This window comes from Pristis pectinata, chromosome 38 (assembly GCF_009764475.1).
Source record: "Pristis pectinata isolate sPriPec2 chromosome 38, sPriPec2.1.pri, whole genome shotgun sequence".
Lineage (NCBI taxonomy): Eukaryota > Metazoa > Chordata > Chondrichthyes > Rhinopristiformes > Pristidae > Pristis > Pristis pectinata.
In genome coordinates this window covers 5296924-5321432 of record NC_067441.1, presented here as the reverse complement: position 1 = coordinate 5321432, position 24509 = coordinate 5296924, and the positions used below count along the sequence as shown (strand labels likewise).

Genomic DNA, 24509 nt, shown 5'->3' with positions numbered 1-24509 from the left:
ATCTAAGCCCTTATTTTGTGCTGTTCACTCTGTGGGATGCCTCATCCAAAGCCAAATGTACCTTCCCTGAGGAATGTGCCTAAACTTCATGTGTTAGATCTGACTGCGGCCTTGTCCAGCTGAAGCACCACTTTCTCCATTCTGTGGCCCAGTTTCCTCGAGGGTGGAGTATAAGAGAAAGGAAGGTTTGCTGAAACCTTTGAGGCAAAACAGCAAGGTTTCACTTGCTGAAGGAGTTGCCTGTGAGGAAATATGGAGTAGAATTTGCTCCGGATTCTCTGGATTTTAGAAGAATGAAAGGTTGCCTTATTGAAACAAAAAGGTTCTGAGAATACCTTGTGAAGATATTTCCCTTGGTGTGGGAATCTTGAGCAGGGATGCATAGCCTCTGATATTTAAGACCAAGATGAAAAGGAATTTCTTCTCGGAGGATTGTGAATTTTGGAATTCTCTTCCAATGAGCTGTGGATGCTCAGTGTGGAGTATATTCAGGGTTGAGACAGATTTCCAGATTTCCTTTTGCAAGCTCTCCTGTCTTCTGCCATCGAATTGAACCTCATGTAAGTGCCCACTTCCTCTATATTGCAACCATCCACTGATCCATCGATTATCTCCCTTCTCTGGACCTTTCATGTCTGAAATGGTCTCCTTGACCTGTTGAGGCTTTCTCAAAATCAAATCCTGTATCCATCAGGCAGGAGGCACAGAAGCCTGAAGTCCCACACCACCAGGTTCAGGAACAGCTACTTACTACAACCATCGGGTTCTTGAACCAACCTGCACAACCCTAACCCCACCTCAGCAACGGAACACTATGGACCACCTCTTGCAGTACCATGAACTTATCTCTGATTGTCTTTTGTTTTGAACTGTCTTGTTTTTGCAGTCTTTTTTTCTCTCTCTCATCACTGTCTTGTATAATTTATGTATCATTTATATTCGGTGTGTTGTCCGTACCTACATGCCTGTGATGCTGCTGCAAATTTTTCATTATACCTGTACCTCACTGTACTTGTGCACATGACAATAATCTTGACTTGACTTGAGAAGCTACACTCAACAGCTCAAACTATTTTGTTACACTTAAAAGAAAATTGTAGAATTAGTTGAAGAGATTAAAGGGCCATGGTGATGGGGATGAATTGGTTTGCTCTACCAAGAAACTGGTGTAGATTTAATTAGCCAACTAACCCACATCTGTGCTGCATTATGCTACGATTCTCCTCATTGCACATTTTAAGTGGAATGTGTTGTGGGAGCCGCACAGGGAGTGTTTGCTGAACATTAGTATGTGAAGTTGTCACTCAGGATTGGTGATTGCCTCTGCTACCTGTTCCTCCTATGTCATGATACACATTGGGAAAGTATCCACATGGATCACTCTGACAAGAACCAAACGCTTCCTTCATGTGATCATGCCAAAAGCAATAATTTTGCTCTGGTAAGAACATTTCAATTGCCTGGACCATGGAATTTAGATTTACAGGTTTTGAGTTCTCAGTGGTTTAGAAATTATGTCATGAGATAATAGTGGATAAATGATAAATTCTTGTCTTCACTCTTATATTAGAGCTATTAACCAATTGGTATGATACACTTTCAAACAAAACATGTAGCAGAATTTTCGTGTCGTGCACAAGTGGTATTTTCAGAAATTTTCAGAAAGGTCATCAGCCTGAAAGATAGCACGTGTAAGTAAGGAAAACAGAAAATGGGGAACTACAGACCAGTTAGCTTGATGTCAGCGGAAGAGAAACTGCTGGAATCTATTATTAAGGAATTGGCAACAGGGCATATTGAAGATGATAATTGGATTGGGCAGAGTCAGCACTGATTTATGAGAGGAAAATCAGTCAGAAAATCAGTCAGAATTTTTTGAGGTTGAAACAGGTAAAGTAGATAAGGGGAACCAGTAGATGTAGTGTATTTGCTCCTTTGGAAGGACTTTATTAGTCCCACACAAGGGGCTACTGAACAGAATTAGGAGACACGAGATCCTGCAGATGCTGGAAATCTGGAACCACGCACAAAAAATGCTGGAGGAAATCAGCTGGTCAGGCAGCATCTATGGACAGTCGATGTTTTGGGTCGAGACCCTTCATCAGGACTGGAAAGAAAGAGAGCAGAAGCTAGAATAAAAGAGTGGGGGGAGGGGAAGGTGCATGAGCTGGTAGGTGAGTCCAGGTGAATCCAGGTGAGGGGGGAAGATAGGTGGGAAGGGGAGGGTCAGAATTGGGAATGATGTGAGAAACTGGGAGGTGATAAGTGGAAGAGGCAAAGGACTGAAGAAGATGAAATCTGGTAGGAGAGAACAGATGACCATGGAATAAAGGGAAGGAGGTGGGGAACCAGAGGGAGGAAAGTGTGGGTGATGGGCAGATCTTGACGGTGGAGAGGGGAAAGAGAGAAAGAGAATGGGTAATGGGGAAACAAATGGGGGGGGGGGAGACAGAGGGGAGTGGTTACTGGAAGTTAGAGAAATCGATGTTGATGCCGTCAGGTTGGAGACTACCAAAACAGAATACGAGGTGTGGTTCCTCTAATCTGTGTCTAGCTTCAACTTGGCAGTAAAGGATGCTGTGGACAGACATGTTCAGTGTGGTAATGGGAAGTGGATTTAAAATGGCTGGCCACCGGGAGATCCTGTCTTTTAAGGTGGAAGGAGCGAAGGTGCTTAATGAAGTGATCCCCCAATTTGTGCCGGTTCTCACAGATGAGGTGGAGGCCACACCAGGAGTACCGTGCAATAATTGACACTGGGGATTAGGGATAGGATTGGAGGCTGTATACTGATGTGGATCAAGGATTGATTAATGGACAGAGAAAGGAGAGGGGGAGTAAATGATTTGTTTTCATGTGGGGAGATTGTGATTAGTTGGGTGCCACAGGGATTGCAGAGCCCAGTGGTTCAGTGTCTATACTGGATGATGTAATACAATTCAAGTTTGCTAATAATTCAAAGGGATTGTGAGGATGTGGTGGATGGAATACCATGTGGAAAAATGTGATGTCATCCATTTTGGTAGAAAAAATAGAAAAATAGCGTATTTTTTAAATAGTGAAAGATTGAAAAAATGTTTGTGCTCTGAAGGACCTGGGTATCTTCGAACACAAATCATTGCTTACCATACTTGCATGTTAACTTTCAATCATGTTGGGCTTTATTGCAAGGATTTGAATATAGAGTGAAAATATTTTACTGGAATTCTGTAATGTCCTGGTCAGACCACACCTAGAAGTCGTGTACAGGGCTGATCACCCTATCTGAAAAAGGATTTATTTGCAATTTAGGGAGTGCAACATATGTTCACCAGAATGATTTCTGGATGGGGTTTGGGGAGAGGATTTGGTAGGGGTTTGGGAGAGATGTTGTCCTATAAGGAATACTTAAGCAGACAAGACCTCTTCTTGAGTTTAGAAGTATAAGGAAAGATACAAAATTCTTATGGGGGGATAACAGGGTAGAATGAAGCTTCCCCTGGCTGAGGTCTCCAGAACTAGGGGTCACAGTTTCATAATTAGTTGTGCCCATTCAGGACTCTGAGAATAAATTTCTTCACTCATCTTGGAACTCTCTGTGAGGGCTCCGGAGGTTCAGTTGCTGAGTATATTGAAGGCAGAGAGTGTTAGACTCTTTGATATTATGAGTATCAAGGGATACACAAATAGTGCAGGAAAGTGGACTGAGTAAAAGATCAGCCATGATCTTACCAAATGCTGGAACAGGCACAAAGGCAGTAACTGGTTCTATTTCGTACTTTCTTATGAAATATTAACTCTATTTCTCTCTCATCAGATGTTGCTTCATCTGCATTCCCTGTATTTACTTCAGATTTCCTACATCTGCAGCTTTCTGATTTCAATTGTTCTTTTTAGTTGATCAAACACAAAGTGTTTCCCCTGAAAGTATCAGAAAGAACCTTTGTCCTCACAGGGGCAAATAGTCAAACGTGCTTGCTAGGTTGTAGAGACAATAAAATATTCTGGTTCTCAAGAACAATTGGATTCTAAAATGAGAGATGCTGGGCTTGGGAGGATGAGCCTTGAGATTCCAGTGGTCCTTTAATCTTGATTTCAGTTATGGTCAAATTGTGGGTGGCACAGTGGTTTAGTTGTAGAGCTGCTGCCTCACAGCTCCAATGACCTGGGTCAATTCTATTCTTGGGTACTATCTGTGTGGAGTCTGCATGTACTCCCTGCCACAGTGTGGATTTCTCCGGGTGCTCCGGTTTCCTCCTACATCCCAAGTACGTACAGATTGGTAGGTTAATTGGCCGTTGTAAATTGTAGGTGAGTAATAGAATCTGGAGGAGAGGTTAAAAAGAATATGTAGAGAAGAAAATAACATTGGTCTGGGATTATTGTAAATATGTACTCGATGGTTGGCGTGGACTCAGTGGGCTGAAGAGCCAATGTCTGTGCTGTATGACACAATGACTCTAGATTTCAACTTGGATTGATTGAGTGACCAGTATTTGAGAAATTACTTCAGCTATGTAATTGTTGACCTATACTGGCTCCTTTTACCCTAGTAGCTCCCTCACTTTTGTTATAAATGAGTAGGCCATCCATTACTGTTAACTGTTATTTACTTTTTATTTAACAGTTAACTATTCTATTAAACCAAGTCTGATGTGTTTTCTTGATTTCATCAATTTTAGTTCCACAACCTTTAAAGCATATGCTCTACAAAAATAGCAACCTCCTGTGCTGCATGTTTCTAATTATTTTAATTTTGCATGCAAGACCCCTTCACATGATCTGTCACTCAATCTACTCTATTAAATACTAAATCACCTAAACTTTGTAATCACATTGTGTTTATAAAGACTTGCAATTCCGTAGGCCCTTTCACAATCTGAAGTAAGTTTCAAGGTGCCTTACAGCTGGCTAAATAATTCTGAATGGTTAGTGCTGTTGTAATGATGGAACTATGGCTGCTGATTTGTGTATTTCAAGATCACACAGATGTTAGGGTAATAGCCAGTTAATCTGATTTAGCGATGGAAATTGAGGGATAAATATTGGCCCAAGCACTCTAGTAGTAGCTACTCTTTTAATGCCTTGAGTTGATGGGTGTTATATTATTTCCTCGGGAAAAATGAGCTCCTGTGGCAAAGTGGCACCCACCCAATACTGCAGCAAGGGGTGTCGTCCAGGATGTTTTTCCTTGCAGCAACATATGTAAAACAGTAAACAAAAACCACATACATTCATTTCAAACTGCCTTATTTTCTTCATGCTGTTTTATTTCTAAGCAAAAAGCCATATTACAGTAGGACATCCCCAGTGCCCATCTGACTGGGTTGTGCCCACAGTGAACATGGGGGAGGGGGCGGGAGGTCTCTTTCAGCTTAAACCACGCCCCTTCGAGGACCAAAGCACAGTACGCATAGGGGTGATGTAGAAACCAACCCCCTGTAAATATCCCCTTGGAGACACTGACCGTCGTCTAAAGGTGGACAATTGAACGAAATAAGTAAATTATTAGAACAGGAACATGGTCAGGTGAGCGAAATGGGTAGGGGTTAATAATTTTGGAAACGGCAGCGGGGCTGTTCCCCTGTCCCTGTGGGGGGAGGTGGTGGAGTCAGCACCATTCCCGCCCGAGCGGTGGCGGCGGAGCGAAGGCGGCGGCGGCGAGGGTTAAAGTCAAGACAGGTGCCGACTTCATTCGCTATGTTCTCAGAACTGTGGTGGGAAGGTTTATCCTTGGGTAGGGGGAAAGTTAATGAGAAAACCCTGAAGTAAAACAGTGACAAATCCATTAAAAAAACGCGAAAACTTGGTTTAAAATCAGGCGCAGCGCAGAAACCAGGTGACCGTGCGATTCCTATATTGATTTAAATCCGTTAAACCGGTGGCAAACGTTTTACCGTCGAGGGATTTAAGGGTTAAAGGAAGAAATACTGAGTTGCTGGTTTGTTTTGTGAGTAGAGGGGGGCCGCTTAATTTTGATGGAGGTTTTTATTTGTTGTTCGAAAATCAGAGCTGTGAAAATACCGAACTAAATCATTCCCCCGATGAGAGTTCAGTTAAAATGATTCTTCCCTACTTGCAAATAATAGTTTTCCTCAAAAATGCATCCAGTGTGCACTTAGAAATAAAAATGCACAGGAATAAAGAGTACATGTGAAAATTTGCTGAGTATAAAACACTCAAAAATGTGCTTAGAATTGTAATGTGCATTGTACTAAAATGCTCTTAAATAAAAAATAAACCTGAAAGGCACTTCACAAATAAAATGCACTGACAAATAGAACTGCACTTAAAATGTTCGTAAAGAGTCTCTTGGAAATAAAACTGCACCTAAAACGCACTGAAGATTTATTGTCACGTTGAACTGGAATAAACTGATCTTTATCAGGCTGGAAGGATGTCACTAGTGGAGAGCTGCAAGACTCAGTTCTTGTCCCTCAATTAGTTATGATTCATACTTATGACCTGGAGGAGGGGGGCAGAGTGTAAGACATCCAAGTTTGTCGCTGACACGAAAATAGGTGGGAAAACATGTTGCAATGAGGATATTTGGACTCCACAAAAGGGTATTGGTGGATTGAGCAAATGGAGAAAGTATGAGGTCATGCATTTCAGTAAGAGGAATCTCCAGGCAGTCTGTTATCTAAATGGAGAGAGATTGCAGATGAACAACATACAGAGGGCGTGTTTCTGTGCATGAATTGCAAAAAGTTAGTAGGCAGGTGGAGCAAATGGTTAGGAAGGTAAATGGCGTATTGACCTTTATCGCAAGAGAACTGGATTTTGCAATAAGGAAGTATTGTTTCAAGTATTCGGTTAACTGTTGAGGCCACACTTACAGGACTGTGTAAAGTTTTGGTCCCCTTGTTTAAGAAGGTATATACTGGCATACAAATTCCTGGGATGTGAGAGTTATATCATGAATGGCTGAAGAAATTAAATCTATATTTTTTGGAATTTAGAAGAATGGAGGGTGATCTTATTAAAATATATAAGATCCTGAGGGGGCATGACAGAGTAGATGTCGAGATGTTTCCACCAATGGGAGAGTCTTGAACAGTGGGATGTAGTTACAGTATTAGGGGCGGTCGTTTAAAACTGAGGTGCGCAGGAGCTTCTCGCAGAGATTGGTAAATCTCTGGAATTCTCTACCCTGGAGGGTTGTGGAGGCTGGATCATTGGGGGTATTTAAAGATGAAGTAGATAAATTTTTGAAAGAATAGGAAATTGGGGGCTGTGCAGGAGATGACGCCTGGGGCAGATCAGCCATAATCGTATTGAATGGTAGGGCAGGCTTGAGGGGCCAAGTGGCCTACTACTCCTCCTATTTTCTCATGTTCTTATTTAATAACAAAAAATACACTTAAAATGAGTTTATAAATAAAATTGTACTTAGCAATAGAATTGCACCAAAACGTGCACTTGGAAGTAAATGTGCTTTGAAAAAAAACAGCTAAAAATAGATGATTTTTAAGCACGTGATATTAACCATTTTTTCACGTACTCAGGTTTTAAATTATCCCTTAAAATTAAAGTCTGCGTAAATCTGTGTCTAAAAACAATGATTAAAGTTCTTTTCTGAATTTGATGTTCAGGATTTCTATCCCAGTGTTTGATGTTAGTTTTTAGTAATAGTTGGAGGCATGTGAATGGAGCCAGAAAAGGACAAGGACTTGATAGACATTTCCCAAGACTTTGCAATCTGTAGGCAATGATGTTTTATCTTTCTGATTTGGGTCATGTCTGTGATTATTCATTTTCATTCAATCTCTAGTTTCTTGTACAGATACACTTTCCTACTTCAATCCAATTTGGGTCGGTTGAAGTCTGCAGGCAAGTGAATAGATGTTTCCTCCCCTGCTAGTGCAATTTCACATGTCATGTTAAGATACATAAGCAAATGCTGGAAAAATTCAGCAGGTCAGGCAACATCTGTGGAAAGAGAAACACTTAATGTTTCAGGTCTTGAGACCCTTCATCAAAGCTGAGAAAGAGAGAAAATAAGTTAGTCCAGGAAGCAGAGGTGGGGAGGGCAATTGGTGGAACAAAGGGAATACCTCTGATGAAGTTGAACAATATATCCATTAAGAGGCAGTTAAGCTCCTCTGTGTAATATGTTGCTAATGTTGTAAACTCTGGATAATGTTGTGTATTCTGACAAAATGGGACATGGCCAGCAGACTAGAATATACAAATAAAAGAAAAAGGAAGAGAGGAATGTCGGAAAAGTAGCCAGTCAGAAACACAGAGTGAGTTATCTAAAGTTGCAGAACTTGATACTGAGTCCTGCAGGCTACAACACTGCTCCAGCTTGTGTTGGGCCTTATTGTAACAGTGCAGGAGCCACTGACAGATGTCAGAGTTGGGAATGGGATGAGGAATTGAAGTGACAGGTAACCAGAGCTGTGGCCTCCTGCACTAATATGATGAGACCCACCAGTTGAGCATTTTCTGTTTTTATTTCAGATTTCCAATGTCTATGGTTATTTTTTTTTCAATGCTTAATGTTGCTCATCAGTGTGGAAAGTTTTGGTAAAACTTGGGCATCAGTGCACTAAGAGGCCTTCCTCAGATTGGAACCAAGCTCTGAGATCTGAGTCTGACAGGACCTGACTTTAAGTGCCCAGATTGGGTCATGTGCACTGTCTGATAAAACATTTAGGTTTGGAGCAGGTTGCTTCTGCCCATGGCCAGCTGTTGTTGCTTTATCCAGATCAGGGTGATTTACTTGGTATTAGTGCATATATTTTCTGTTCTTGATCAATAGCAATTAAATACACAGTACAGCTGTCTCTTTCTGTATATCCTGTTGGGTTGGGTTAGGTTGGGTATGGAAAAATAATCTTTAATACCTACTGGCAAGAAAATCTCATATTTAAATTTTACCATTGATCCAAGATCGATTCCTATTTGTTGAGGAGAGGTCCAAATTTCTACTACTGTCTGTGAGTAATGAGAGAACTCAATTTACCGACAACATGAAACTGGGTGAAATTGTGAGTTATGAGAAGGATGCAAAGAGGCATCACTGTGACTTACACAAGTTAAGTGAGTGGGTGAGTACATGGCAGATGCAGGATAAAGTGAAAAATGTAAAGTTATGCATTTTCAATAGAAACAAAACAGAAAGGCAGAATATTATTAATGTTGGTAGCTTGGGAAATACTGATTTACAAAGGGACCTGGGTGTCCTTGTACTCTTGAAGGCAAAACTGCAGATGCAGTAAGGAATTAAGAATGCAATAGTATGTTTTTGTTCATTGCAAGAGGTTTTGAATGCAGGAGCAAAGATGTGTTGCTACAATTATAAAGGGCCTGCTGAGATTATGCCTGGAGTATTGTGTGCAGTTTTGGTCTCCTTATCTAAGAAAGGATGTACTTGCCATAGAAGGATTGCAGTGGAGTTTCAACAGACTGATTCAGGGGCTGGAAAGATTGTTCCATGAGGAGAGATTGGGTTGACCAGGTCAGTATTCACTAGAGTTTAGAAGGAAAGGCGATCTCATTTAAAAAAAAGTCCTAACAGGGGTGGTTAGATTGGATGTTGGGAGGATGTTTCTTTCCCCTTTCAGGTGGGTCTATAATGAGAGTTCGCAGTCTCAGAATACAGAGAAAGTAATATAGGACTGAGGTCAGGAAGAGAAATATTATTACTCGGGTGTGCAGAGGTGAACCTGTGGAATTCTCTACTGCAGAAGGCTGTATTGCTGAATATATTCAGGAAGGAGATAGATTCTAAGACATAAAAGGGGTTGTGGAGCCAGCAGAAATATGATATGGAGATGGAAGATGAGCCACTATTGTATTGAACGGTGGAGCAGACTTGAAGGGCTGAATGGGTGACTCCTGCTCCCTTTTTCCTTCTAATTTCACTCCTGAAACCTTGGCTTTAATTTTTGCTCCCTAGTCCCAGTCTCTCTGATAGCAGAAACAGTTTTTTTCGATCTTGCCTTATCTGTTCCCATTAATATCTTGGAATCTGATCGGTTACTCCTTACAAATTTCTAAATCCAGAAAATATAACCAGAATTTGTGTAATTTCTCATAATTTAATGCTTGGAAACCAAATATCATCCTGGTAAATGTACACAGTATTCCATCCAAAGCTGATCTATCTTTTCTGAAGCAGCTCACCATGCTCCATGTGAGCCTTAACTATGTCATGGAGAGATACAAAACTTCATAGGTTAATGGAAATGTAGCCTTTATATCTATGCCATTGAAATACAAGAAGATGCAAGTTTGTCCTAACTAGGGCTTTGTATAGCTGCAGTGTAACTTGCATCTTCTTGTATTTCAGTGGCGTAGATATAAAGGCCACATTTCTATTAACCTATAAATTTTTGTATCTCTCCGTGATATTTCAGTGATCTATGTTCGTGGACCAAGTTGTCTTAGACCACCACTGCTTCTGACTTTGCACCATTTATAATGTACTCTGTTTTATCTTTTTAGGTCCAGTGTGGTTGACCTAACTAACATTTGACTACATGGAAATCCATTTGTCACAGCTTTACACATTCACAAATTCATTTAATTTCTCTTTATAATTTAATGCTTTAACCTACACTGCCTACAGTGTTACCTACCTTTGAGCTGTGCTTTTCAATGCCTTCAGCTAAACTGTTATTAAATAAGGTGAATAGTTGCTGTCCTCACAATATCCTTGTGGGATGCCATTAATCACAGCTTGCCAATTTGAGTCCCTGTCCATTATCCTCACTCTCTGTCTCCTGCTACCTAGCCTTTTTCTCAGGCAGGTCAATAATCTGCCTTCAGTGCTGAGCGGTTCAACTTTAGTTGACACCTCTTATGAGGGACTTTATCAAATAACTTCCACAAGTTTATATAAACACCATACATAGACAACTCCCAACCTGCTATAAGCAAAAAAAATTGAAAGACGTTCTCCAGGCATGACCTACCTTTTACAACTTCACACTGGCTTTCCCTTCTCTGTGTTGAAAGTCTCTAAAAACTGTTTTGTTTATGATTTAAAGTGCTTTTTCATTTCACAAATGGACTCTGCAGATTTTTTTTAAACCAGAGTTTTGATCTGGAACAGTGATGCAGTTGATTCCTTCAAAAGGGAGTTGTTACATTTACTTAGGATACAGATGGAGGCCATTCATCCCCTCAGGTCTATGCTGGGTCTCCAAGCACATCCATCAGTCCCATTCCCTCACCTATTCTATCTCGTATACCCATCAACTCTCCTCCGATTCTCCTGCCACGATTCTCTCCATCAGGGACAATTAACGGTGGCCAATCAACCTAACAATAAGCACTTCTTTGGAATGTAGGAGGAGCCCCACAAGGTCACAGGGAGTTCTCAAAATAATCTGTCACTCTCTCATTAATTACAGACTCTGGTAATTTCCTGACAAGAGTTGCTAACAGGTCCCTGTTTTCCCTGTCTGTGCTTTCTTAAATAGCAGAATGACATGCATAATTTCTAAGATAAATGAATGATAAACGGTTTGCCTTCATTGGGCCTGTTTCAGTGATATGGCATATTGACCTAAAGATGTTTCCTCCAAATCTTGTTTCTGAGGTTTCTGGCGGAGAGCCTGATTTGGCAGTGTTAGAATCCTGGCAGGTGCCTGAAAGTAGCTTGAGTAATAGCCTAAACTTTCCTTGATTCTTCTGCTACCCGGCTATATTGGGGGCAATTTACAGTAGCCAGTTAATCTATCAACAACATGTCTTTGGGATGTGGGAAAAAAACTGGAGCATTCAAAGGAAATCCACACAGTCATAGGGAGAATGTGCAAGCTCCACGCAGATGGCAACCAAAGTCAAGATCAAATCTGTGAGGCAGCAGCAACTTCTGCTACACTACTGTGCTGTCCTTTTGCTCTGGGAGAGACTTGGGAGCACGGAACCAGTTGGAGAGTTCTTAACAAAATTGTCACAGACACAATGGGTTGAATGTGCTCTGGTACTACATATCTCTTGCGCTGCCCTTTTACCATCTCTGGCAGTCAAATGATGGCTCAGTATCTCTGCAATCTATATTAAATTTGAGGTACCATATTTATGTGTAGGTTGTGATGAGCATTGGGGAGAGGTTTATTCATGACTGTTCACAGTAAACTCATGTGCAAGGATTCCCCGCCTGTTGTTCTTGCCTTGGACATTCAGTTGCCTTAATGGGACTGTTGTTTGCACTGAGATAATTAATCCCAACGGTTGGAGGCTTGGTGGAGGGATGAAGGGACTAACCCCTTTATTTTACACCATCCTTGCGGGCATTGAATTTTAGATCATCACCAATCTCTATGCAAAAATGAAGGCACCTTAGAAATGGCAGCCTCATGGGAGTGGGGAGAAATGTGTTGGTGAGGTTCATGTTCCTGATGACTACCCATTGACTACTAGAATTCATTGAGAGAGAGCAGATTTATTTGACTGTGAAGAATCTTTTGATTGGAAAAACGAAACAACATTTGTTCATTGTCACATTCACAGGTAAAGTACAAAAAGACAGCAGAATGTCAAGGGCTGGTTAAGCAGCATTTTCAGGAGAAAGTATAAAAATAAAATTGAGTCATAGTTTATTAGTAGAATGTATGATATACTTTGAAGAATGGTTTCAATGCTTGTGTCCCAACCCCCTAAGCTATTAAATATTGTGTATTTTTGTTCAACTGCTAAATATTACTTCTGTTTATGAATATTCCTGTCAGCCTAGCTTGTGGTTTTTATCACCGATCTTGGCAGCTAACAACAAAGAGTAGGCAACCTTATCGGATTTTTTTGTTTAAAAAAACATTTATCTTTTATGAAATTAATGCATTCAACAGAGGTATTTCTTGGCTAATGTGGAAATAACCTTACACAAGAACTGCTTTGTTGCTTTCTGAGTGCACCGTTGGTTCATCTAGATGGTAGGCTACCTACAAATATAGAAACAAAACGGCACGAAGGGAGGCTATTTGGCCATTGAATCCATGACTATTTTCTTTAGAGCAATCTATTCAATCCTATTCTGTTATTTTTTTCCCAACAGCAATTATTTTCCCTCAAGTGCTTATCCAGTTCCCTTTTGAAATACCCGACTAACCAATTCTGTCTGTTTTGCTGGCACTGAGTTCGACTTTGTGTATGAAGATTTTTTTCTAACATCGCCCATAATCTTTTTGCCCATATTTTGAATGTTTTTCCCGTCTCCCCTGAACCATCCACTAACAAGAACAGCTTCTCTCTAAACCAACAATCTTTTTGTACATCTCCAATTAATCTCCTCTCAAGAAGACAATAGGTATTACAAATGCTGGAATCTGGATCAATGAACAGGACACTGGAAGAACTCAGCGGATCAAACAGCATCAGTAGAGGCGTTTAAGCTGGGCTGAGAAGTGGCAGATGGAGTTCAACCCAGATGAGTGTGAAGTGGTTCATTTTGGTAGGTCATATATGATGGCAGAGTATAGTATTAACGGTAGGACTCTTGGCAGTGTGATCAGAGGGATCTTGGGGTCCGAGTCCGTAGGATGCTCAAAACAGCTGCACAGGTTGACTCTGTGGTTAAGAAGGCATATGGTGTATTGTCCTTCATCCATCGTGGAATTGAATTTAGGAGCTGAGAGATAATGTTGCAGCTATATAGGACCCTGGTCAGACCCCACTTGGAGTACTGTGCTCAGTTCTGGTCGCCTCATTACAGGAAGGATGTGGAAGCCATAGAAAGGGTGCAGAGGAGATTTACAAGGATGCTGCCTGCATTGCGGAGCATGCTTTATGAAAGCAGCTTGAGGTAATTCGGCCTTTTCTCTTTGGAGCGATGGAGGATGAGGGGGACCTGATAGAGGTATATAAGATGATAAGAGGCATTGATCCTGTAGATAGTCAGAGGCTTTTTCCCAGGTCTGGAATGGTTGCCACAAGAGGACAACGGTTTAAGGTGCTAGGGAGTAGGTATAGAGGAGATGTCAGGGGTAAGTTTTTTTACTCAGAGAGTGGTGAGTGTGTGGAATGGGCTACTGGCAATGGTGGTGGAGGTGGATACGATAGGGTCTTTTAAGAGACTTTTGGATAGGCACATGGAGCTGAGAAAAATAGAGGGCTATGGGTAAACCTAGTAATTTCTAAGGTAGGGACATGTTTGGCACAGCTTTGTGGGCCGAAGGGCCTGAATTGTGCTGTAGGTTTTCTATGTTCTATGTTCTTAATGTCAACTTATACCTTTTGCCTCCACAGATGCTGTTTGACCCACTGAGTTCATCATGTCCTGTTTTCTAATCTCTTCTCAACTTTCATTGCCCCTCTTTTGGGGCATAGGTTTAAGATTTTGAACAAAAGATATGGGAGGAAATGCTTTGTCTGTAGAAAGTAATTATCTGGAATTTATTGCCTTTAGGGATGGTGGGAACAGAATCAATCAGTGTTTCTGGCTTTGTTTTCTTTCATAGGTTTGTAGTAATGTTATGGTATAGAAGGAGGTTATTTGGCCCATCAAGTCCTTGCTGGCTCTGAGTTCAACAACCTTGTCAGCTCCATTCTCTTCTTTCTCCATAATTCTGCATGTTATTCTCTCTCTCTGGTGCTTACGAATTCCCTTCTGAAAGCCCCGATTAATTCTGTTTCCACCACCCCTAAAGGCACTGAGTTCAGGATTATAGCCAATCTCATATGCCCCTTCTACCTTTTGCTGAAAATTTTAGATGTATGCCTTCTGGCTCTTGAACCATCTGCTAATCGGAACAGTTTCTCTCCATCTATCTTTTCATATTACCTGAATCTATCCTTTTCACCTTGTGCTTGTGTCCATTGTTCTGCTATTCTATATGGAGTTGATTACCACAATTGACTTTCTATAACATGTAGTCTTATTAATTTGGATTTTTCTTTCAGCCTTCTTTCCAGTGTCATTTCTGAGTCTATGCACAGAATGAGCAAATTGCAAGATATAAAATGACTAAGGTCCATCTGGTTTTCCTTCATAGTAAAAAAAAAACCCCAAGGGCAATGATGGAAAGTCAAAACAGTTCTCCTGGTGAATTTTAAACAGGCAGATTTGGTCCATTATGGAAAGGACCTATTGAATAGAATTTGGCAATGGCAGTCACAATACAATGATGATGGTTGTTGACCAATTATTGCATCAAATAAGGCTTCATTATTTGTGAGGGATAATGACATGGACTTCCTGTGAATAGCAAAAAAAATATGGATACTAATAAGGGTCATTAGTAATGACATTAAGACTGCATGGACATATCCATGAGGGTTTGACTGCTGCATAAAAAAACTTGTATATATGTTTCAGCTTGGGAGTGACCCTGTCCCTGGTTCTGGCTCTGGCTCACACTCCACCCTGCATCCAGTCGCAAACCTACCCATGTTCCTAACTCCAAACAGCTACTGGATTGGTGTGAAAACCCATCTGGTTCTCTCATGTCCTTGGAAAGGAAATTTGCTGCCCTTATCCAGTATGGCCTCAATGTGACTTCAGACCCACCAGTGCAGGTGATTTTTAACAATGTCCTCATTTGGAGAAGGTAGGGATGGACAATAAATGCTGGCTTTGCCACTGAGTTCCACATACCATGGAACAAATAAGAAAAAACGACCTCTGTTCCACGCAGCTGTCCCTGTCTACTGAAGCGAATGGAGTCGCTGAACTTCCTGTCACATGTTCCGTAGACAGGCTGAAGTGCTGGGATGCTGCAGAAAGTTGTTTACTTCTGCTGCTGAATCTAAAGAGAGGGAAGTGGTGGATTATGGTTGAGAAATCACTATCAAAGAACTGTGAGCCAGTTTGGGATTTAGACTTTCATCCACACTTGTGTGGGAGGTCCTGAGCTCTCTGACAGTTAAGGAGGTGGAGGATTTCAGTTCCAAATTGAACTCAGGCCAACATTTCAGAATGCAATGTTAATCAAAGCAACTGCCTTTGAATTTGTCAGTCAGAAAAACACTTGGTAGCACAGCCTCAAAGTCAGATGTTCCATGGTTTTAGGAACCAGTCATAACTCTCAAATGACTGAATGAAACTTTTTTTTTCCAAAAATAAACTTTAGTCATAATAAAAAAATATACAAAGGAAGGAACACAGTGCAAAATACAAAGGCTTAACATTCATAGTTGTTACATTCAGTAGTGTAAAACTTAGGGAGAGAAAAACACACACAAACAGCATCATTGCCACTTATGTGGTTCCCTCAGGTAATACACCTTTCATTGTTCAAGGGGCTTCCCCACCCAACTCAGCCCCTCCACGTGCGGTTGTGGAAGGAGCCTAGACTGTGGTCCTTCCCCACAGAGCCTCAGCATTGACTGGACTGAGCTTCAGTGCATCCCTCAGACTGTGCCAGTCTGCAGCATTCCCCTTACAGGCATCTCACTGCTGGAAGACCAACAAGTTTCAGGCAGGACCAAAGTGCGTCCTTCATTGAGCTGATGATCTTCCAGCAGCACTTGATGTTTGTCTCAGTGTTCGTTCCCAGGAACAGCCCATAGATCAGAGAGTCCTGCAGCCCTGTTAAGGGGCGGCAAGGGTAGCGTGACACTATTACAGCGCCAGTGATCTGGGTTCAATTCCCATTGCTGTCTGCAAGGAGTTAGTACGTTCTCCCCATGTCTGCGTGGGTTTCCTCCCACGTTCCAAAGATATATGGGTAGGTTAATATGGGTTTAAAATGGGTTGCGTGGACTCGTTGGGCCAGAAGGCCCTGTTACCATGCTGTAAATAAAGTTTAAAGTTTTAAAAAAAAGTTTAGTTCTCTGTCACGCAGCTGCTGGGGATGAACTGGGACACAGACCCTTGCATCCTTTGCCACACCCTCCTGGCGAATCTACAGTCTGCAAAAAGGTGGGTGACCATTTCTTCCCCACTGCAGCCGTCCCGAGGACGGTGTACATTGGGGGTGATATGTCGTCTGTAGAGGAAAGCTCTGATTGGGAGGGCATCTCTCACCGCCAGCCAAGCGAGGTCTTTGTGCTTGTTGGTCAGATTCTGGTGATGAGGTGTTCTGCATATGGTTTGGACCGTTTGCTCCAGGAACAAACCCACAGAATCCATAGTGTCCCTGTCCTGCGGTATCTGAAGTACATTCCACGCTGTCCACTGTTTGATGGACTTGTGGTCAAAGGCATTTACTTGGAAGAACTCTTCCACAAAGGACAGGTGGTGCAGCAACGTCCAGCTGATTGAGACATTGCATGGTAGAGGGGCCAGGCCTATCTTCTGCATCACCAGGGATAGGTAGAACCTCAGTACGTAGTGACATTTGGTGCCCACATACTTGGGGTCCACGCACTGACTGATATAGCCACACATTGAGGTGGTCATCAGGATGAGGGCAACGTTGGTTATGCTTTTACCCCCATTCTCAGGGGATTTGTGCAGTGTGACCCACCAGACTTGCTCCATCTTGGACCCCCAGATAAACTGGAAAATGTCTCGGGTGATTGCTGAGGCAGGGGAGCAAGGAACAGGCCACACTTGTGCCAGGTAGAGCAGCCCTGAGAGCATATTGCACCTGATGACCAAGTTCTTCCCAGTTATTGACAGAGAATGCATTTCCATAAATCCAGTTTTTGTTTTAACTTCCCAAACTGCTCGAGCCAATTCTTGTTACACGCCTCAGCCCCTCCGAACCAGATCAACAGCATCTTCAGGTAGTCAGACCTGATGGCGAAGGGGGTATAACTCTGTCAGGCTTTACCCAGACTGCCAGGCAGGCATGCTTCGCTTTGGGACACCTCATCACGCAACTATAGAAACATATTAATTTTGTGGTGAATCTTGGTTTAAAATATTGAAGAAAATATCGTAAGTGACTCAACATGAAGCCCTTTCCCTTGGACCAAATGGCTTAAAGGGATGACCTGTTTCCAGACTATCAGGTGGCCCCAGCTTGGATTTCCTGACAGTTAATTTCAGTCATAAGAACATGAGAGTGTAAGAAAAAGGAACAGGAATGTGCCACATAGTCCCTCAGGCACAGTGGCTCCCAACCAGGGTGTGGGACCCCGTTGAAGGGTGTGAGTGAAGAAATTCCCCGGCAACATATTCTTAAATGGCTGAAACTTTATGCTGAGGCAATTCCCCAGTTCTAGACTCTCAGCAAGTATTCTGCCATGCTCATGCAGCATCTTGTGTGTCTCAATGAGATCACTTCTCATTCCATTAAATTCTAGAAAGGCCTATTTTAGTCATTTTCAGGATCTCACAAAATTACAACATGGAAGGAGGCCATTTGGCCCTTCAATAACATACTGACAATACAGGAACAATCTAGCTAATCCAACTTCAAACCATGGTCCTCCAAGTTCTTGGCCCTTCAATAGTATACTGACAACGCAGGAACAATTTAGCTAATCCAACTTCACACCATGGTCTTCCAAGTTCTTTCAAGTACTTACCCATCTTCCTTTTGAGCACCCCAATCGAATCTGCTTCTGCTACTTCCTCTGGCAGCACATTCCTGACCTTGTGTTTGTTGCATAATATATTTTTCCTCTAGTCTCTTTTGATTAGTTTATAATCAACTTCTGCCAATAGGAATAGTTGTTCTCTATCTTCTCTTTCCGGACCATCAGAGTTTTAAGTACTTCTATCAGATCAGATTTTCCTCATAGGACTACCCCTTCAGTTGAGAAATCAAACTTGTGATCCTCTGCAGCATTGCACCTTACGCTAGAATTTCTTTCCTTGAATAAAGAGACTGCAACTGTACACAGTACTCCAGGTGTGGCCTCACAAAGACCCTGTATATTAACACTTGTTCACCATATCTCTTGCAAAAAATGCCAACGGTCCCATTTGTCTTCCGAATTACTCACTGTACCTGCATGTTAATTTTGGTACAAAAACGCCCAGATTAACAACATTTAAAAGGTATTTGGGCAGGTACGTGGATGGGAAAGGTTTAGAGGGATATGGGCCATAAGTGGGCATGGGACTAGCTTAGATGGGAATCTTGGTCAGTATGGACCAGCTGGGCCAAAGGGCCTATTTCCATGCTGTATGGCTCTATGTCTCTATCTCTCTGGCTCAGTTTTCTTAAACAGTACAGTTTACAGAATTGCAGGTTGAATATCTGGTTTGAGACAGATTAATTAACAGGGTTAATGCTTTCTGTGGCATTGGTAACCCTGAAGCTTCTGGACTATACAAGGAGTGCAAGGACAGTGTTGCTTCTGTTTGGGACTGTTGGATGTGAGGGATGATTGAACTTGTGATTCCCTCTGTAGCTGAATAGCCGATACTATTTATACCTTATATTACCTTTGCTCACTTGGGGGAAGTGCCCATGGAACCCACCTGTTGTAGACATTAATATCAACAAGAGTTTAAGTTTGAGGGAGAAGGGAGTTTTTTAATATAAATATTATCTTCAATTATGTTGTTATATCTGAAGAAACACATTGAAAAAAATACCTAACTCCTTCTGCCCACCCATCAACAACCCTGAACAAACAAAGCTAAGATGGATTGATTTTTGGTCCATGGGGGAACCAAGAATTATGGGCAGCATGTAGGAAAATGGGGTTGAGGCCAAAGATCAGATTCACTGTGATCTTATTGAATGGTGGGGAGGTTTGATGGGCTGCCTGGCTGACTCCTGCTCTTACTTCCTTTTGGTAAATCGATGGTGGACTGCAGGATTGAAAACAAATCTTTTATTGTTAGGCAAGGATAACTTCAGTGGGATTGGGGAGCTAAATTTCCCAATTATCCAGAATATTGACTCACATTTATAGCCATTAATAATACACATTTTTAAATGATGCAATTTTTTCTGTCGGTTGGGTTGATTTCTTTCATTTAAAATATTAAATGAACGATCTTCATTGCAGAGGTCTTAAAATTAACCTTATGTGTATGGCCTATTTTGATTCAGGGAAGCACAATGCAGTGCAATTGCAGGAATCCCTGAGCCAGCCATGTGCTACTGCTGCTTTGCCCCGGTTTACTGCATTGTGTGAGCTTGGGTCTGTCTGTCTGTCTGGGTCCTTCTCAATACTGTGTGTATTCCTCCGCCTTGCAATGCAAGCATCCAAGGCAATCAGATACATCCATCTGCCCGGGAGAATCGCAGTTTACCCACCAACTACACAAGCTTTGTCATATTCAGAGAATATCTAACGCTGGATTATTTCATTGCCAGGCTCGGGAACGTGGGACCTCATATAACTCGATAACTCGCAGCATCTCTGACTAGATATGTGGATTTAAAACCTAATCGCTCCAGATTGTGTGGGAATACTCTTCTCGGAGGATAAAGGTATGCATAAAAAGGGGCATTTGATACAGTTAGATACTCTCCATTCGATTAAAGGTGTTGCAAATGTGTTTTTTTGTGTGTGATGGATTGGATGCCAGGATTGCTGAGCAGAAATTGCAATCGCTCGGGAATATAAATAGATATTAGGACGTGCATTACCAGTTTTTCGAGGTTCGGAGGGTTTTGCATTAAACCGACGATGTTATTTTTAATTTTTTTTGCAAAACCCGGTACAAAGGGTTCTCTAGATGCTCACCAGCACCCTACTGTTGGACTAATGAAACGGATAAATGTACCGTTTCCTTTTCTAACAAACGTTGGGATTTATACGATTTCCTTTCAGTTTCACTGCATAATATACATATTGTAAAAAATGTATAAACGTTCAGTCTTTTTTTTAATGAATTCCACATTGCAAAACTGTTCGTTAATGTAGCTGGTCATTGGAGCGATTGCTTTGTATTTAAACGGCGGATCGACTGTGTTTCGGGAGGTATATTGCGTGTGAAATTGCGTCGATTACTTATCAAGTACTCCGAGAGTCGAGTCCATACAGCAAAATGCACTTGCCCATTTTACACAAACATTGGGACCTAGCCACTTATCTATATCTCGATAGTCCCTTATTGGATCTCTTCCCAGTTGTTTAAAAAAACGGGATCGTCTTTGGCCCTTCTGTGGATTTAACTGAATAGCAAGCTTTCACAGTAGGTTTTTATCTAAAAACACCTCGATCCCAATTGATGTATAACCAGTTTTCGTTTGGACAGAAAAATAATGGGATGCTCTCCTATCAAATCGTGACATAAAATCACAGGATTATTACAGCACAGAAAGAGGCCATTTGATTCATCCAGTCCATGTCATCCCTTTGTAGAACAATTCTATTGACCCCATTCCTTCACTCATTCCCTCTACCTCGATTTTTTTTACTTCACATATTTATATATTTCTTCTTTGGAAAGTCGCAATTGAATCAGCATCAATCACACTTTCAGGTGGTGTCAATCAATTTTTCCATATGTCACCCGTGGATCTTTTGCCAATCACTTTATATTTGTGTTGATTGACTCTTGGTTTTTATGCTGATGGGAACAGTTTCCCATTAATGGAAACACTAAATCATTATTATTATTAGATTTCATTCTTTTAATATTCTCCACCATCACCCCTATGCCTTGCATGGATTCTGACCAAGAAGATTACCAGGTGGAATTTGCCTGTTTCACTTTTAGTGCTTCCTCCCCATTTACTGGTTTCTTTTCCATGGAAAACTTATTAGGTTGGCTTCTACTTCGTAGTTGAGAGTGGAGAATTTGTCCCAAGCTTATCATTTATAGCTTGAAATGTTAGCATGCCAGTGAACACTGTCAACCTTGGCATTTCTTCCTGGGTTCTCTCTGCATTCATTCGGTTGTCCATTTAAACAAACATTCCTTTTATGCTTCTGCTGCTGGAACCTAGCATCATGTTTGACTTCTTTTTAATGCATTTACAGAGTCTATCAGCATTGTTTGTTTTGACTGATAATCAGATACAATGGTTTGTGGTTTCCTCTGAATATATGAAGAAACTAAAATTTAAAGCAAAGAATTGACATGCGAGTCAGTCACCCCTCACACAACACTTGAAATATTTGCAGAACAGTTTGTTTCTCAGCAGCTCCCATAAACATTGTTATCACATCACTTATTCACATCAATAAGAATTCACTGTATGGGAACTCAAATTACAACCAGCGAGATCTACAGAGACAAGATAACCAAGTACGTAAGAGGAGGAAGAAGAAAACATAATTTTTTTTTGAATGATGAGAAGCTAGTAAATGTTAGTGTACAGAAATATCTCTATACTGGTTCATGAGACACAGATTAACATGCAGGTCCACCAAGCAGTTTGTTGGGCTTTGTTGCAATGGTGTTGCTGTACAAGAGTGAGGACAGCAATCTGCAATTGTACAGGGCTTTGGTGAGTACTTATGCAAGTTTGGTCTCTATCTGTAAGGTATGATACATTTTGGAATCTGTGTGTTCACTAGACTGATTCCTGGGACAAGAAGTTACCATATAATGAAGGATTGAGTAAAATTAGCCTGTATTCACTGAAACATAGCAAATTCTGGGAGTGATTAACAGGTTAGATATTAAGAGCCTGTTTCCTCTGGCTGGGGAGTATAGAACTAAGGGTTACAGTCTTCAGGACAAAGCCTTCGCCATTTGGGAGATGAAAAACTTCTTGACTCAGAGCATTGTGAACTTGGGCATTCCTTTTATCTCAAAGGATGCTTGTCATAGTTAAAGCTGAAATTGATAGATTTTTGGATGAGAAGTGAATCTTATTGCTTTCATCTGTTATTTTTTCCTGTGTCCTAAATTATATTCCTTAAACTAAGGCAGTCTGGTTCAATTTTCATAGATTTAGAATCACTGAATCTTGTAAATGTATGGTGTATAAGGATACCATTTAGGCCATTTTATCTGTGCTGGTCAAATAAAGATCACTTGGGGATAGACAGTAAATGATGGCAATGCCTTTAAGATCCATGTCCTGTGAATAAATAAAAATAAGCTATTTGGACTAATCCCACATCCCAGATCTCTTCCCAGTTTATGTAGCTTTATAGATTTGACACATCAGTGTTCATTCTGCTACTTACAAGGGTTTCTACCTCCATCATCTGTTCAGGTTGCGTTTTTCACCACTTTTGGGGATAAAATAAATTTTGTCCTAGAGTTTTGTGAAGGGGGGTTACTTGGGCCTGTTAGCTGGCTGGTAGATAAATCCTGAATTAGAAAGGCACATTTACAAGCTGTAAAACGTGCAATAGAGGACCATAGTTTCAGAGAGAAAGAAGATTGGCTGTTTCTGGGCAATTTAATGGCTAAAATGTAATTTTTAAATATTTGATTTCTGGCTGGTAGTGTTCAGGTTACTGAGAATGGTGTGTGATGTGCTTGAATGTGAAGGGACATGGTCTGTTCCTCTCTTTTTTATCTTCAGGCTGAGATATGGGGTACAGGAGCATAATGGTTAATTTCTTAAACTAGTATTTAGAGGCTCAGTCTACTGATCTAAAGATATAAATTTATACCCATCAGGAAAGCAGAAGGATTTATATTCAGATAATTAAATAAATCTAGAATAAAGATCGATAACGGTGACTTTGAAACTTCCAGTTTATTGTAAAATCCCATCTGGTTCACTAATGTTGTTTAGAAAATTTGCTGTCCTTAACTATTCAGGCCTGTAATTGACTTCAAATTTATAGCAATGTGGTTGACTTTTAACTGCCCTTGGAAATGTACTAGCAAGCCACTCAGTTCATGGGGCAATTAGAGGTGGGCAATAAATGTTGGTCTTGCCAATGATGCCCATTTCCCGTGAATGAATAAATTTTCAAAAAGCCACAACTGAGACCATGAAAATATATTATCTAGAGTAGTGTAAAGGCTCCAGAAACAAGGGTGCTTTTAATCTAAATTTACATTAGTCAATTAATTGGCTCTGTCCAGATAATGTCAGTTGATTGTAATACTCTGCCCTAGATTTTTTTGGCAGACCAATAAGAATCTAATGTTGTGATGTTGATGTCAGTGGATGTACAGCAGATTGATTGTGGAAAAATTTCCATGTAGGTCATTTCAGAGAAGGGCTGTCTTTCCAACAGTGGGCTTCTCTCTCTCTAGCAAGAGACTTGGGTTGAATCCTGTCTGTTTTTTGGTATTACTGTAGGTGTAAGAAATGTTCCAAAAGATTGTCCATGTCACAAGATTTGATCACATTTACCAGAGGAGAGCAAAGGCCTGGTCAAATGTGTGGGTTTGAATGAGAATAAAGAGGAAGAGTGGATTATTGAGATTTGAAGAGTGTAGGGGTTTGATTGCTTAAGGTGTAAATTGGGGAAAAGGGAAGTGGGAATGCAGAAAAAGTCAGAGGCACTGGAATAGATAGTATGGTGTTAAGTGCTAGAGGGCAAAACACAGGACGTGGAAGGGCTGTTATGGAGTTAAATGCAAGACTGAGAATCAAGAAGAGGATGATTCAAGGGCTTTGTAATCAAGACCATCTTCAAGAAAGAACACAAAACTGATAGCAATAACAATGGAACAGTTTGCCTCAGGGAAAGTCATTGCTAGGGCTTCCTCAACTGCTTCCTCCCAGTGGCCAAAGAACTGATCGCTGATTTGTAGTTTCTATTCATCTAGATACATAGTGGACATGATCTTCACCATGTGACAACTGCAAGAGGAATGCAGGAATTAGCACTGATCACTATACATGCCCTTTTTCAAC

At 41.1% G+C, this 24509-nt stretch overlaps 1 protein-coding gene across 3 annotated transcripts in view; it reads left to right on the top strand.

The window, feature by feature from the left end:
* Positions 1–5604: 5604 nt before the first annotated feature.
* The window catches only part of LOC127587104 (spectrin beta chain, non-erythrocytic 1-like), a 261405-nt gene continuing 242500 nt past the window's right edge, over positions 5605–24509 (top strand). For 2 of the 3 annotated variants that reach the window (XM_052045327.1, XM_052045323.1), the window contains exon 1: positions 20014–20216. The gene's annotated coding sequence lies outside the window, so the exon portion shown is untranslated. Of the gene's footprint in view, positions 5662–20013; positions 20217–24509 lie in introns of those variants that run through there. The other variant, XM_052045324.1, reaches the window with a different exon arrangement.